This window comes from Sorex fumeus, unplaced genomic scaffold (genome assembly GCF_029834395.1).
Source record: "Sorex fumeus unplaced genomic scaffold, SorFum_2.1 ptg000130l, whole genome shotgun sequence".
In the NCBI taxonomy this organism is placed as follows: Eukaryota; Metazoa; Chordata; class Mammalia; order Eulipotyphla; family Soricidae; genus Sorex; species Sorex fumeus.
The window spans coordinates 8,348,233-8,364,675 of NW_026606187.1; positions in this window are offsets into that span (position 1 = coordinate 8,348,233).

Genomic DNA, 16,443 nt, shown 5'->3' on the forward strand with positions numbered 1-16,443 from the left:
GAGAAAAAAGAGAAAGAAAGAAAGAAAGAAAGAAAGAAAGAGAGGAAGAAGGGAAGGAGGAAGGGAGGAAGGAAGGGAGGGAGGGAGGGAGGGAGGGAGGGAGGGAGGAAGGGAGGGAGGGAGAGAGGGAGATAGGAAGGGAGGGAGGAAGGAAGGGAGGGAGGGAAGAATGAAGGGAGGGAGGGAGGAAGGCAGGAAGGCAGGAAGGCAGGAAGGCAGGAAGGCAGGAAGGCAGGAAGGCAGGAAGGAAGGAAGGAAGGAAGGAAGGAAGGGAGGGAGGGAGGGAGGGAGGGAGGGAGGGAGGAAGTCAGTCAGTGCCCCCTGGCATAAAGCTGACAGTAATCTTCCTCCCCATCAGGCCTTAGTGCTTGGGGGAAAGGGCGTGGCTTTCGGGTGCAGCTGATACAGGAACTGAGGGGCAGGAAGGAGTGTTTTCTGGAAGGGCCAGTGTCCATCTCTGAGCCCCCTTGGGGAGCACTTTCTCCTGCAGCCGAGCACTTAGTCTCCAAGACAGGCGGAGCACACAGCAGGGAGAGATCCCACGTCTCTGCCAAGTCCAGATTCTGGGAAACTAGAAGTGGGCGGGGCCTCTGGGAGGGGCGGGCATCAGCTCAGCCGGTGGGTGCTGTGGGGGTGGCAGGCTGGGGCAGGGGGAGCTGTCAATAACCCAGATCCCTGAGAGAAAAAGCCAACCGGAATCACATATGCAATGGGAACCTGCGGGGAAGTGAGTGCAGGGGTGAGCAAGGACTTAGCAGTGGGTCTGTGGCTTCCAGGAGAGGGGTGGGGGTAGGGGGTGGGCACCACTGGTCTGGGATGCCAGGGCATCTGCCCTGCCACAGGGAGAGAGGGCTTCATTCCAAGACTATTTCTGGTCAAAATCTGAATTCTGGGCTAGGACCTGACTTTCTTTTCTTAGTTTTAGAATTTTTAAAATTTTAATATAGAGGGGCTGGAGCGATAGCACAGCGGGTAGGGCGTTTGCCTTGCACGAGGCCAACCTGGGTTCAATCCCAGGCATACCATATGGTCCCCCGAGCACTGCCAGGAGTAATTCCTGAGTGCATGAGCCAGGAGTAACCCCTGTGCATCGCTGTGTCTGATCTAAAAAGCAAAATAATAATAATAATAATGATATAGAAAAAAGTCACAAGTGTTGACACAATTCTAGAATTAAATCTGGTGAGATTAACAAAGTGACAATACTAAAATCAATAAAACAAAAAACAAACACTATCCTCCCGTTGTTCATCAAATCGAGTGGGCCCAGTAACGTCTCCATCGTGAGACTTGTTACTCTGTTTGGCATAGCTTGCCAGGCTTTGTTGTGCGAGGGAGATACTCTTGGTAGCTTGCTGGGCTCTCTGAGACGGGTGGAGGAATCGAACCCGGCTCGGCCAGGCTGGCTGCATGCAAGGCAAACGCCCTATGCGTTGTGCTATCGCTCCAGCCCACTAAAATCAATAGGTATTATAAAACCGATTTATGTGAGCATCGCTGTATCTCATCAGAGGGTAGCTAAGTCCTTGTCTGGAAGCCCCGGCAGCCACGCCCACTTCCCACAGCCACCGCACTGTCCACTGTTGACCCACTTCTTTTTTTCTTGTTTTTTGCTTTTTGGGTGACACCCAGCAATGCTCAGGGGTCCCTCCTGGCTCTGCACTCAGGAATTACTCCTGGCGGTGCTCAGGGGACCCTCTGCGTTGCTGGGGATTGAACTCCGGTAGGCTGTACGCAAGGCAGACGCCCCCACTCCTCACCTGCTGTACTATCGCTCCAGGCCCTATTTATTTCTTTATTTTAGGAAGACCCTGATTTTCATTCTTCTTAGTAATGGTTAAGAAAGTGGCCACAGTCTCAGGAACCTGAGTGAGCTCAGCTTTAAGGAATCCAAATGTCAAAGGGATGGTCTTGGGCTAATCTCGCTGTCTCTGAATGTTCCCAGGTAAGACCAATCTCCTGGCTGAGATCTCAGGAGCCTTCTTGGGGGGGGGGGGGGCAGGCTGGGTCACATGCCCAGTGCCCTACTTGCACCCGACACGGGCCCACGTATGAAGGGGCCTCTTCACAGCTGCAGGACTGATCTCAGAGAGGCCAAGCTGCTGAACCGTCAAGCCCCACAGCTCCTGATGTAATCTTTTTTTTTTTCCTTTTTGGGTCACACCCGGCTATGCTCAAGGGTTACTCCTGGTTCTGTACTCAGGAATTACTCTTGGCAGTGCTGGGGGGACCATATGGGATGCTGGGAATCGAACCCGGGTCTGCTACACGCAAGGCAAACACCGCTTTGCTGTCTCTCCGGCCCCTTCAGCTGTAATCTTTATGTTGGGTGGCACCTCCTAATTTCACAGTACTGATGGCCTAGCACCTCAGATGGGAAGCTTGCACAGAAGCCGGCTGGGCTCGATGAGTGAAAAATTTAACGTGGAAGGTTCGACTAGCACCTGGAAGCGCAGTAAAATTTCAATGATGTCAGTCACATCACTGTGAGATTAATGTTGTGACAAGCAGCCACTGTCACTGTCACTGTCCTCCCGTTGTTCATGGATTTGCTTGAGCAGGCCCAGACGTCTCCATTTTGAGACTTGCTGTTACTGTGTTTGGCATATTGAATATATTGAACACGTCACAGGGAGCTTGCCAGGCTTTGCCGCGCAGGCGAGATACTTTCTTGGTAGCTTGCTGGGCGCTCCGAGAGGGCCGGAGGAATCAAACCTGGCTCAGCCAGGCTGGCTGCATGGAAGGAAAATGCCCTACTGCTGTGCTAACCCGCCGGCCTTCTGAATTCACATCCAGTGGATTCCTTTTCCTTCCTTCCGTCCTCTTTCCTTCCTTCCGTCCTCTTTCCTTCCTTCCTTCCGTCTTCCTTCCTTCCTTCCTTCCTTCCTTCCTTCCTTCCTTCCTTCCTTCCTTCCCATTTTCGTTTTTGAGCTACATCTGGCAATGCTCATGTCAGGAATTACTCCTTGCAGTGCTTAGAGAACCGGACAGGATGTCCAGGATCAAACCTGGGTCTGTCTAGTGTAAGGCAAGTACCCTACTCACTGTATACTCTCTCTCTCTCTCTCTCTGGCCCCTCTTTTCTTAAATTTTTATGTTGCTGGGGATCAACCCCTGAGTCACATTGCTGGTCCACGTTTGAAGTTCTTAATGTTTCGGTCTGAATTTTCTCTTGCGCAGGTGTGAGACTGGCATCTAGATCCCCCCGGCAAGCTCCCTCCCCCCATGCCCTGCAAATAACTTCAGGGGACCAGTCCAAGGACCAGATATGACAGCCCCATTTTACTGATGGGAAAACAGGGGCTCAGAGAGGCTGAGACATGTCACCCAGCACCCTTGGGGAACTAACTGAAAGTAGGTAATTTTGGAAACCCAGTCACCCCTCCCTTAAGTTCAGTAAAAATAGCCTTTAGCTGGGGTGGGAAAGAGAGGACGCTGAGGTCAGTGGTGGAGGGACGCCAGCACTGCTGGGGGGTTAAAACAATGAACGCTTGAAACTGTTATCAGCAATTGAATGAGTCACAACAAATAATTTTTTATAAATAGACTTTTATAAAACAAATTTATTAAAAATATTTTTTAAAAAAACGCTTTGTTTTGAGCCAAGCAATTACTTTAAAGACATCAGCTTACTATTTTGGAATTGTATTAGTTACCAAAAAATCTGGAAAAGAAACCACCCCATACTGCGAGATACAATCAATCTCTTTATTGCGCCAAGTTTACACCAATAACGTATCGTGCTGCAAGAATCGAATCAATATTGACTTCTAAAGTCCAAATCGGTTCAGATTTGCTTGGTCCTTCCTCTTCTCCTTCCTCCTTGCTTCTGTTGACCTTGGCGTTTGGGAGAGAACAGCTGCAGGATGATGCCCTCTGACAGGAGAGAGGGGAACGCTGCCCGCCCAGGCCCACTTCTATGCCATCCTTCCTGCAGTCTTTCCTCCACCCTCGCCCAGTCCAGAGGGTGCATGCTTCATCCCGGGACACCGGCTCTCTGGGCTTTCCCCCATCCCCAAAGTTCTGGATCTAGGGGGTCCCAGGTTGGTCTCCAAAATAACTTTCTCTGTTAAATGGGGCGGGGGTGGGGAAGGAAAGAAAGGAAAGGTCGTGTCTGCTAAAATGGGTTTTGTAGGAACAGATTGGGGTTATAAGTTTGGGGGAGAAGGACCCCGCAGTGAACGTTCTCAGCAGATAGCAGCTAGGATGCATGTACACATAGCGGCCACGCGACATCCCCCTCCCCCCCTCTTGCTTTTCACCTGGACCATCTGGCGGAGAAAGTGTCTACAGGGAAAGTTCCTGCCCCAGGGCTGGACGGTGATAGGTACAGCAGGGAGGGCGCTTGCCTTGCATGGCCTCCCGGCACCCCCTCCCAGAGTTCCCTAGGAGTGGTCACTTCGAGAGCAAGAGGCAGGAGTTAGCCCTGGGCACGACCCGGGTGGGGCCCGAAATTTTAAAAAACAGAAGGAAAAGGCTGGAGCCATACCGCCCCGGGTTGGGCGTCTGCCTTGCACGCGGCCGACCTGGGTTCCACTCCCATCATCCCATGTGGTCCCCCAAGCACCGCCAGGAGTATTTCCTGAGTGCAGGAGCCAGGAGTAACCCCTGTGCATCTCTGGGTGTGACCCAAAAAGCAAAAAAAAAAAAGAGAGCGAGAGAAGGAAAGTGACAGTTCTCAGCCTCTGCACCCACACTGCCCCAGCCCGCGGCGCCCCTTCCTCGCACCCACGTGGGTAGCCCCGTCAAGGCTCTGGCTGCGCGTTCTAGGCTGCGTTTCGTTCCATTTTCTAAGGAGTTGTGGGAGCCGGTGGGTCACCCCTGCGCCCAGCGCCCGAGCGTCGCGGGGAGGGGGTGGGGCGCCTAGCGCCGCGGGCCGTGGGCGTGGCCGCCGCCGACCCCGCCCCTGCCTGTGACGTCACGCCGGAACCTGGAATTCCGCTCCCGGGAGCTCCGGGCGGCGGCGGCGGCGGCTCGGGTCCCGCGCGCATCATGAGCGACGCGAGCGCCCCCGCGCTCCCGCACGCCGGGCCCGGCCGGCAGCCCTTCGTGCAGCACGGTAAGGGGGCTGCGGGGCCCCTGCCTCTCTGCGCCGCGCCGGGTCCTCGCGGGAGACGCGGGGCGCCGCGGGGGTGCGGAGAGAAACGCTTGGATACTTGTGTATACGTTGTTTCTGGTCGAGTCGCGGCGCGCGGGGCTTGGTCCTGGCTCTGCGCGCGGGGGCTGCTGCGGATCCCGGGAGTGCCGGGCGGGGAGTGAACCGGGATCTGCCGCGGGCGAGGCGGGCGCCCTCTCCAGCCCCACTTCTGTGCCATCCTTCTGGCCGTCTTTCCCCACCCTCGCCCAGCCCAGAGGGCGCATGCTTTATTCCGGGACTCCGGCTCTCTGGGTTATCTCCATCCCCCTAGTTTTTGGTCTAGGGGGTCCTAGGTCCGGCTCCCAAATAACCTTCTCTGTTAAATGGGGTGGGGGTGGCGAAGGAAAGGAAAGGTCGTATCTGCTAAGAGCCCGGGAGGAGGTGCCAGCCTCCCCAGCCTTCCAGACGATCTCGACTGGTGAGTGCTGTGTGATCTTTGCTGTGCGATTGGCCTTCTCCGAGCCTCAGCTTCTACCCCAGTTTAATGGGGAGAGGATGTGGGTGAGATGGAGCGAAAAAATGATGCCCAGTGCAGTGAGGGGCATGGGACGTGGTGTCCAGCCAAGTATTGTGATGGGGCGTTTTGGTTTTTAATGTGATACAGAATGAAAAAATTCCCAACAATCCAAGTCCTGTTGAATGAGGGAGTGGGCGTATATCCGGCTTCATTAATATTCGATGCCTTTTCTTTTCCACTGGGATTGACTCAAGGGTGCTGGATTTTCACATAAATATGCCCCGCCTCCACCCACGCGAGATGACAGCGTCACCCATAACTTTCGTTGATAACTTCCCTCCTCGGCTCAGCAAGACACATGATCCACCTGCATTCCGGCCCAAGAACATTGTTCCAAGGATTTACAGTGAAACCTGATTAGACTTGGGGATTGGGTCCTTTCTCTTGACTTGTTCTCAGCCTGGAGAAGGAAAAGTAGAGAGAAAGAGAGAGACAGCAGAGGAGACCCCCCACCCAAACCCCCAGAACTTGCTCAGAACTTGGACTGGCTTTGATGCGAGCTCATTTCTAAGCAGCTGGTAGTGCTGCTGCTCCCAGCTTTATATCATGGCCATTCTCAACTTTTCTATTCAGTTTGTCTTTTTGCTTTTTGGGTCATACCTGGCAATGCACAGGGGTTACTCCTGCCTCGTGCACTTAGGAATTACTGCTGCGGTGCTCGGGGAACCATATGGGATGCTGGGAATCGAACCTGGGTCAGCCGCATGCAAGGCAAATGCCCTACCTGCTGTGCTATCGCTCCAATCCCCTTAGTTCCTCTTTATCGGTTCTCTTTTCTCTATTAGCAAAGCCCAGGCCGTCCCGTGCAAGATGCCAGCCTTCTTTCACACACAGAGGCAGGGAGACTGTATCTATCTAAGGCACCTTCTGAGCTTCTTTGAGTGTTAGAACTGGGCCTCAGAACAGATTGCTGCATCTCTGATGTTTTATGATCTTGAAGCCACTGGGGAGGCCTCTGTGGGAGGCTTGCGGCAAAGGGACAGGGTTTGTGTCCTTGTAACATGTTGGCAACAGTAGGTGGGGGAGGAGACACACAGGACCTCGGTGCAAGCAGGGAGGTGGGGTGCTAATCTAGATCCTTCCAGACCTGTGATCCTCAGCCTTTGTTGTTGTTCGGTTTGGGGGCCACACCCAGCAGTGCTCAGGGGTCACTCCTGGTGGGGCTCGGGAGACCATATGCTGTGCTAGAGACCAGACCAGGGTCTGTCTCTGCACCTGTCCGGCCCCTCAGCCTTTTCTACATCTGTAGAATGACTTCTGTCCTGCATCCCGTGCACCGGTCCTTAGAATTGCGGTAAAATGGTGCTTTTCACCCCTTCCGCACTTGTGAACTGGCAGTAGAAGCCTGTAGTTCACGACGACATAATCGACATGATCGCAGTCATTCGTGCAGGTGTGATTGGGAGCCTGTGGAGCGGGTAGGCAGAGCATCCCGGTGTGCCTAAATCCGCCCACCCGCACCGTTGCCCAGCCCTGCCGGGGCTCAGTGAGAGCCACAGGTGTGATCGGAACTTCCCTGGCTCCCCACCCCTCGATGAAGTCTAGGCTTCAGTTGAATTGCACCTAAAAACCTGTATTTATCTCTGTCCCCCCGCCCCCTCCCCTGTATTGTTTTGCGGAGATCGCTGGGGCGCCCACACTGCTGGTTTGGGGCCTCTGAAATCCCACGTGTGGCTGTGGGTCCCCAAACACTGTAACTGCACTGGGCTTGAGGGGTTGTGTGCTGGGGATCGAACTCAAGACCCCAACCTGCATGGCGGGTACTCCATGGCCGATCTCTCCCTGGCTCCCCTCCAGGCTCTGCTGAGGGCAGCCAGTGAGACCTGGTGATTGACCTCAGCCTTCCTCTCCAGACACTCATCTCTCCCCATCTTAACCGCTCCACAAGGGACACTTGCCCTCTTGGGCCTCCCACCTTGCAAGGTCATTTCTGCCTCAGGGCCTTTGCACGGGCTCCTCTCTCTCCTTGCCCATTTTATGGCAGCTTCTGCCTCATGCTGTCATGTGTCTGCTCAAGGGAGTCTAGAGGGGTGAAGACATCGTATGTGACATTCTGTCCATCTTGCCCTGACCCCCCTACTTATTTAAAGTCGCCTGGGTGTGGTTTTTTGGTTCTTAGCAGCCTTTCCCCCCGGAATGCAGGGACCATGAAAAAGAGGGGCGCTGTCTCATCGGCCTGGACAGTGGTGGCCGGCGCCGGGTGTCACTGCCTGCTGTTTGTTGAAAGGATGAATGAAGATGTGTGTGATCCACATTCACCACTCACACCCCCCCCGCCCCCCGCTTGCGAATCTAGACTCAGAGTCATTGATGACAAATCACCATTTCCCACTGGCTGGTGTCATCGTCCTTGAAGCAGCTCGGTGCCTCCATTTCTCTTTGGATTAAGTGGAGTTTATGTCAGCACTTCCGCTGTCAGGAGCCTTGTCAGTGCTGGAGAAAAAGGGAGATTGGGCTGAGCACTTGCTCTGCATGCGGGAGATCTGAGTTCCAACCCTGGGGAGATCCGAATTCCGACTGAGCACGGCCAGGAGGGAGTCCCCAGGCACCCAGTGGGCACTAGCCCCTGAGTACTGCCCAATGCGGCCCTAAGTAAAAAGAAAAAACAAAAACAGCAAAAGAGAGGGAGGGAGGGGCTGGAGCGATAGCACAGTGGGTAGGGCGTTTGCATTGCACGTGGCTGAACCAGGTTCGATTCCCAGCATCCCAAAGGGTCCCCCGAGCACCACCAGGGTTACTACCCCTGTGCATCGCCAGGTGTGACCCAAAAAGGAAAAAAAAAAGTGAGGGAAGCTCCTGAGGAAATGCTTGTGTCGGCGATCTGTGCGTGGGTGGCTTCCACAGCGGCCTCTTGCTCCTTTCTGTGGCTCAGGAGTCGGAGTGTGACTTGCTAGGTCAGCGCTCTTCAGTCCCTGGTCTGTGGACCGGTGAGTGGCCACGGGTGTAGACAGGCTGAAGAACGCTGCACCAGGTGGTCCGGGCACGGGGGCTGCTAGGAGTTCCTGGTTGTGTTTTGGTGGGAGATGTGGGCACCTGAAGGTCTGCCTGGTGCTGGTTGGCATGACTTGCTCCCCTGGATGGCAGATCGATGCTGGCTGGTGGCCCCAGGCTCGCTCAGAAATGCAGGGAAGGGGAGAGGGCAGAAGCCATGGTTGCCTTTGGTTTTTGCTTTTTGGGTCACACCCAGTGGTGCTCGGGGGCTACTCCTGGCTCTGGGCTCAAGAATTACTCCCGGTGGTGCTTGGGGACCCTATGGGATGCCGGGGATCGAACCCAGGTTGGCCGTGTGCAAGGCAAACGCCCTACCTGCTGTGCTATCGCTCCAGCCCCCCGTAGTTGCTTTTCCCCTGCTGTTGAAACAAACGTGATTTGCAGTTGTTCAGGGTAGTTGTTTCAGGCATTCATATTCCACCACCAGTCCCACCACCCACGTGTCTCTCCTCCACCAGTGTCCCTAATTCCCCACCCACCCCCACCCCCAAGCCTGCTCCCTCAGCAGGCACTAATTAAACTAATGAATTGACTTTAAATGGTTTCTTAGACCTATTGCTCTTGATGGTGCTGCGGAGTCCCGGCCTGAGGGTTTCCTGGGCCGTCTGCGCCCGAGCTGGGCCTTCTGTGCTGCTGTTTCTGCTCATGGAGCTTTGTGGGCTTCTGCTCAACCTTCCCGTCGAAGCGTTCGTCCCCGTTGTCGGCTCTGTGAGGTTTGGGGGTGTGTGCGGCCACATACGCGGCTGTTCGCTTCAGGGGCTTCGGAACAGGGGTAATGAGCTAGGGGTCTCTCTGGCCTCTCTGAGATCAGCCCTGAAACGCGGCCTTTTCTTTCTCTTTTTTTTAAAGAAGTTTTATTGGATCACTGTGAGATACAGTTACAGGCTCGCATGATTATGTTTCAGTCACACAATGCTCAAGCACCCACCCCTCCACCAGTGCACATTTCCCACCACCACTGTTCCCGGTGTCCCACCCACGACTCCCACCCCACTCCCTGTCTCTGTGGCAGGTACCGTCCTTCTTACTCTCTCTCTAGTTTTGGGCATTATGGTTTGCAACACAGATACTAAGCAGCCATTGTGTTTGGTCCTTGGTGTGCTTTCTGCACACATCTCCCACCCTGGGTGATCCCTCCTGTCATCATTTACCTAGTGGTTCCTTCTCCATCCCAACTGCCTTTTCCCCCAGCATGTGGGGCTGAAAGCCAGGCCTTTTCTCTGACAGCCTTGGCAGCCCAATGTGGGCAGGTGAAGTGCTGGACTCGGTGCCCGCATCCCGCTAAGACTCCAATGATTGGGGCCTGGTGGCATTGGGCACTGGATGTGGTGGCAGCTTCCAGGACTTGCTTTTGGCCCGCCCACTGTTATTTCTACAGCTGTGATTGGTTGGGGCTAAGCTGCTCTGCTTGGAAGGGGTGTGTCTGTGGGTGTGAAAGTCAAGGGGAGGGGTCACTGGCCTGACTCAAAGACCTGCCTCAGGACTTTGGTAGTGTCTGCTGATAATTGTCCCTGCTCCTTCTAGGGGAGCTCCAGGTGGGCCCTTGCAAGTCTCCCCTGGACCCCCACTGGTGGCCCAGTGCTGGTATTAACTGAGTGTTAGGCTCTGACCACTGGCCTCTGCTTCCCACCACGGTGTCCCCTTGCAGGGCTCTCTCTCTCTCTCTCCAGATGTCCATGACCTCCCTTCTTCCAACATGCCCTTTGTCTCCCAGGCAGGAGTCACTTCCTCCTGGACGCCACCCCTGACTCTCTGCATCTTGCCTGCAGCCTTTTTTTTTTTTTTTTTTGCTTTTTGGGTCACACCAGGCGATGCTCAGGGGGCTATTCCTGGCTCATGCACTCTCAGGAATTACTCCTGGCAGTGCTCGGGGGACCATATGGGATGCTGGGAATCAAACCCGGGTCAGCCACGTGCAAGGCAAATGCCCTACCCGCTGTGCTGTTGCTCCAGTTCCTCTCCTGTAGTCTTTGCAGTGACTGTTCCCTCAGCTCGACATGCCTTTCCCCTGCTCTTCCTCCACCTTCTGAATGCTGCCTCTTTGGGAAGCCAAGAGCAGATTCTCTCCAAAGTGGCCCCGAGAAGAATCCTCACTGTTCAGCCCCCGGGCCCCTGCATGCTCCCCTGTGGGCAGGATGAAATGACTGTTCCTGCCTTTCCCTCGGCAAGTGTCCGCAGTGACATTCTCTGCATCAAGGCAGTCACAGAACCTGACCGAAAGCAGGAGGGTCAAGAGCCTGTAGTCCATTCACAGCAGAGTGGTACTGCATCATGTTTTGATTCCAGAACATCCTGACCCCCTCCCCCCCACCCCCCAAAAAACCCGAAGCCATCCTGTGTCCAGTAAGCCCTTCTGCCTGGCCCAGCCCTGGCAGCCGCAGTCAGCGTTCCCTCCTTACTGGCCTCTTCTGGGGTTGCGAGGAAGCAGAAGCTGCCAGTCGCGTGTCTTCGGCCTGGCTTCTTCCCTAGGCCCCAGTGTTCAGGGCTCACCTGGGCGTGAGGGATTCTTGCCTGGATTCCTTCCGGGCGGTGCTGGGGTCCAAGCCCGGGTCTCCTGTCTGCAGGGCAAGATGCCTGTGCTTTGCCATCAAGACTCATTCACCACCCAGCACGTCTCTGGTTCTCATGATGGCTGAACAAAGTAGTCCTGTGTGGGGGTTGTTTAATATCTAGATACCTATATGTGTAGTACTGTGTCACTGTCATCCCCTTGTTCATTGAGTTGCTCGAGCGGGCGCCAGTAACATCTCCATCCATCCCAGCCCTGAGATGTTAGCAGCCTCTCTTTACTTGTCTTTCCCAATGTTGCCGTATTGGAGGCTCTTTCGGGGTCAGGGGAATGGGACCCATTATTGTTACTGTGTTTGGCATATCAAATACACCACGGGTAGCTTGCCAGGCTCTGCCGTGGGGGCGGGATACTCTTGGTAGCTTGCTGGGCTCTCCGAGAGCCACACATATATATATATCCCTCTATGATTTGTTGCGTACTGTCTGAACCCCATCAAATATGGTGTGGTAATTATGGAAAATGGTAGGGAGTATCTTATGATGTGTTGGTCCAGGAATATGTTCCCTCATATGTGAGGCTCGGCCCGAACGTGTGGAAAGCGGCCTGGAGCATGGCGGCAGTTGGATAGTGGAGGTCGGCTGCCGGGGCTGGGTCCCTCGGGGCATGGAGGGCTCTCACCTGCTCCCCCTGGGGCACCCCGAGTGAAAAGAACCTGGTGCAGAGTACAGTGGAATGCTTATGGGTGCCTCATTTCATGCTCCCTTCGGGAGAAGCAGCCGTAAATTCTGGAGGGTGGCTGATGACGAGATTATCTGGCACCGGCAGGTGGCCAGCAAGTAAGGAGAGGCTACTAAAATCTCAGGGCTGGGACGGATGGAGACGTTACTGGCGCCCGCTCGAGTAAATCGATGAACAACGGGATGACAGTGATACAGTGATGTGTGTGGGGGGGGGGGGGCGGGCAACTCTGCAGCCAGGCCTATCACGCAGTGAACTTGCCTTCCATGAAGGAGAGAGCTGGGTTCCAGCCCCGACACCTAGCAACAAACTGGAATCCATGTCGGTGAACCCCACAGGTGACTTATGTGAGGCAGGGCGGAGACAGTCACTTTCTCCCGAGCTGCCTCTGCCTCCCCAAGACCAGCTGGGAAGACCAGGAACTGATAAAGTCTGTGATGAGCCCCTCCAGCCCCACCAGGTGGCTGTCAGGCCACTCCTGATGTCTGCTTGGTCTTCTAGGCATGGGAGTTGAATCCCAGCACCCGATTTCTCCGGGAGCCACAGTGTCAGGTTGGAACGAGGATTTGCTCTTAGCAGGGAGGGAGAAGCCAGCCCCACGCCTTGCCCAGGGATTTGGAGTTCTTACCTTGCCTCACAGAAAAGAATTCAGGAGTAGATGAGCAGTGGAGTAAAAATTTTATATGGAGGATTTTGAAGGCGAGGAGGGAGGGAAAGTGGGAGAAAGTGGAGAATGATGCCTCTGGGAAGGTGGAGAACCCTTGAGTGGCCTTTAAGGCTGGCTTTTATGTTTAGTCTTGTTTTGTTTTGGCATGCTTACCTCATTTTTATTTTATAGAATCAGCATATGTCCCAGAGAACCAAAGTTTCTGGAGCCAGGAAACTGAGACTTGAATTTGGGGCTACCATTTTCTTAGTCACTTTCTATTTACAGTAAAAAATTTTTTTAGTATAAAGTATTTTCTTCTTTCTCCTTCCTTCCTTCCTTCCTTCCCTTTTTTTTTAAAATTTTTATTAGTAAGACACCATGAGGTACAGTTGTAGACTTACAAATTTTTGTGCTTGGGTTTCAATTGTACAATGATCAAGTACCCATCCCTCCACCCGTGCCCATTTCCCACCACCACGGATCCCAGTTTCCCTCCCCCCCCCAGTCCCCCCCACCCCCCCCGCCCCGCCTCTGTGGCAGGGCATTCCCTTTTGTTCTCTCTCTCCTTTTGGGTGTTGTGGTTTGCAAAAGAGGCATTGAGTGGCAGTCATGTTCGGTCTAGAGTCTACTTTCAGCATGCTTCTCCCATCCTGGGAGGATCCTCCCAACACCCTTTATTTGGTGCTCCCTTCTCTATCTGAGCTTCCTTTTCCCCTAGCACATATGGCTGGCCTCCAAGCCATGGAGCAAACCTCCTGGTACCAATCTCGGCCACTCTTGGGTGTTAGTCTCCTATTTTGTTCCTTTATGTTCCCCAGATGAATACAATCTTTCTATGTCTATCCCTCTCTTTCTCATTTCACTTAGTATGATACTTTCCATGTTGTACCACTTGTATGTAAATTTCATGACTTCATCTTTTCTAACAGCTACATAGTACTCCATTGTGTAGATGTACCAAAGTTTCTTTAACCAGTCATCTGTTCTCGGGCACTCAGGTTTTTTCCAGATTCTGGCTATTGTAAAGAGTGCTGCAATGAACAAACAAGTGCAGATGTAAGACCGGCTTTTATGTGCATATTCTCAGGGTTACCCTGGTCTGGAGTTTTCTGCTGGAGGTGGGAGACTTTTGATTAGGTATTGTCACAAAGGAACAGCTTGGAAGTTTCCAGGGAATCTCCTTCGAGTCAGCTGAAGTCTGTCACCTGGCCTTGTCTGGGTCTGTTACTGGCACCAGGTGAAGCCTCATTTTCTGTTTTCTGCAAAGTTGGCTTTTTGCAACTTCGGGGCTATTGATATTATTATTTCCCAGGAAATTCACTGCCACTGCCTTGGGAGGGGGCCAGTCCTATCTACCTGTGTCTACATCAGAACCAAACTTCGTGGAGTAAACTCGGAATAAACTTAGAGCTCTGACGTTAGTTGACATTTTTGTGGATTCAGTATCATCCCATCCAGCAAGTGCTTCAAGGAGTTGATTTGGGGACGGAGTTAGTGTAAGCAAAGGAAGGGTTTGTGTTAGGCAAAGTCGCCTTCCTCAGGGAGGAGCGGGAGGGGGCCAGGGCTGTTGAATCACACAGATGACCTCACTGGTGCTGCCCAGGAAATTCCAGATTGTTTGCTTTAAGATTCCACCGTGAGAGAGACCCAGAGAACAGTTAGGTTGGGGAGTAAGTCTTGGCATAACAGACTCCATTTGGACCTGGTGCTCCTTTTTATTTATTTATTTATTTGCTTTTTGGGTCCCACCCAGCGATGCTCAGGAGTTACTCCTGGCTCTGCACTTAGGAATTACTCCTGATGGTGTTGGGGGACCATATGGCATGCCGGGAATCGAACCCGGGTCGGTCACATGCAAGGCAAATGCTCTCCCTGCTGTGCTATTGCTCTGGCCCCCTGGTGCTCCTTTTTAATAAGCGGTTCCAGACACAGGAAAGACATAATTCTTCCACTGATGGACATTTGAGGTTTCCATCTTTGTGTGTATATGGGGGGAAGGTTTGGGCCACCCTCAGCGATGTTTGGGGGCCACTTATGGCTCTGTGCTTGGGGCTTGCCCCCAGAAGTGCTGGGCGACCACTGGTGCCTGGGATTGAGCTGGAGTCGGCTGCATGCAAGGCAAATGCCTTCCTCGCTGTCCTGGATGGCTGACCTCTCTGATGGTGGGTGTGGACGCTCATGTCCAGCTGCCCCTGAGGCCTGCTGCATCTTCACGGCACCAGAACTGGTCCCCCTGCCTCACCACCCCCAACACAAGTTCCTGGGGAGCTGTGGCCTTGGGCTGAAGTCAGGGGTTGCTGTTTGCAGGGAGAGGGAAATTAGTGGTGACCTGGTTTAGGAACTCAGGTCTGTTGTCTACACTCACAAAAAGGAATTTCAGGAGGAGGCCCATCGAGAAGGGCCTCGACAATTTCATTTGGGGAAATAGAAGGAGGAAGAGGGAGATGCTGGAGAGAGAATTTGGGCTTCTGGAGGTGGAGAGAGCGCCGAATGTTTTGTTTTTTGGGGGGTTTCCTGTTTTTCTTTTTTTTTCTTTTTTGGGGTCACACACCCGGCGATGCACAGGGGTTCTCCTGGCTTTGCACTCAGGAATTACTCCTGGTGGTGCTCGGGGGACCGTATGGGATGCTGGAAATCGAACCCAGGTCGGCTGCGTGCAAGCGATAAACCTGCTGTGTTATCGCTCCAGCTCCTGAATGATGTTTTTGGGGGGTGTCTAGTGGTGAGTTCACCCCTGGCCTTGGCTGGAGTTCTCTGAATGCAGAGAATTCCCCGGGTGTGGTGGTGGGGACAGAGTTGAATATCTGTGTTCTTCCTGAGCCCTTTTATCACGGCCTTTTATTTCTCCCAGAGCTTCCCCCTCCCAGAGGGGCCCATCCTTCTCCACGGGGCATCCCAGAGCCACCTTTGATGTGGCTGCAGCCCAAGGCTACTTCAGGGCTGGCCACCGGAAAGTTTTTCCAGAACTTCTGTGACAGGACCCTAGGCATCAACGTATCTGCTGCTTGGCCAGTCACCCTGCAATCCTCCTTCCCCCCCCCCCCCCCCCATCAGTCTGTTCCTTCAGGTCACTTAACACCTTTGAAGGTGGGATGGAGCTTGTCTTGAAGATCTGGACCGCAGCAGGGAGGGCGCATATCTGGCCATCCTCTCCCTCACTCCTTTTCTCTGAGAGGGGCTAATCTCTGTCCCCTGGCCAGGCCGGGTTCTGCCCAGTGGCCTCTGAGCAGATGGCTGTTTTTTTGTTTTGTTCTGTTTTGTTTATGTTGTTTCAGGAAGTGTAGAACTTAGAAGGAAAAAAGGAGGAAATGACTGTTCATGTTGTAACCTTTGTTGCAATCTGGCTGCTTTTTAAAAGGAACATTGTTTGGGGGAGGGCCCCCTCCCTGACCCCAGGCCAAGGGTCATCAATCCTGACACGGCGCTAGAGACGAGCGTGGGTACTGGGGCTCACAGAGACAGGTCAGGGGGTGGCCCAACTGCCACAGAGCTTTTCCCCAGCAGGGAAGATGCACCGGGAGAGGAAGGAGAGTGTAGGGTGCTTGCAACTAGCACTTTATAAATGGATGGGGCGAGGGAGAGGGCTGGAGCAATAGCACAGCGGGGAGGGCGTTTGCTTTGCACGCAGCAAACCTGGGTTCGATTCCCAGCATCCCATATGGTCCCCCGAGCACTGCCAGGAGTAATTCCTGAGTGCAGAGCCAGGAGGAACCCCTGTGCATTCCCGGGTGTGACCCAAAAGTCCAAAAAAAATGGGTGCAGGGTGGACAAGGCCTCCTGCACTGAGGCCTGGGCATGGACAGGCGCTGCCCACATGGTCGCCTGGGCATTGGGGCTGGGGGGTGCCCATGCAGAGTCGGGCAGGCGGCTCCACCCTCTGGAGAAAACAGGTGGATTGG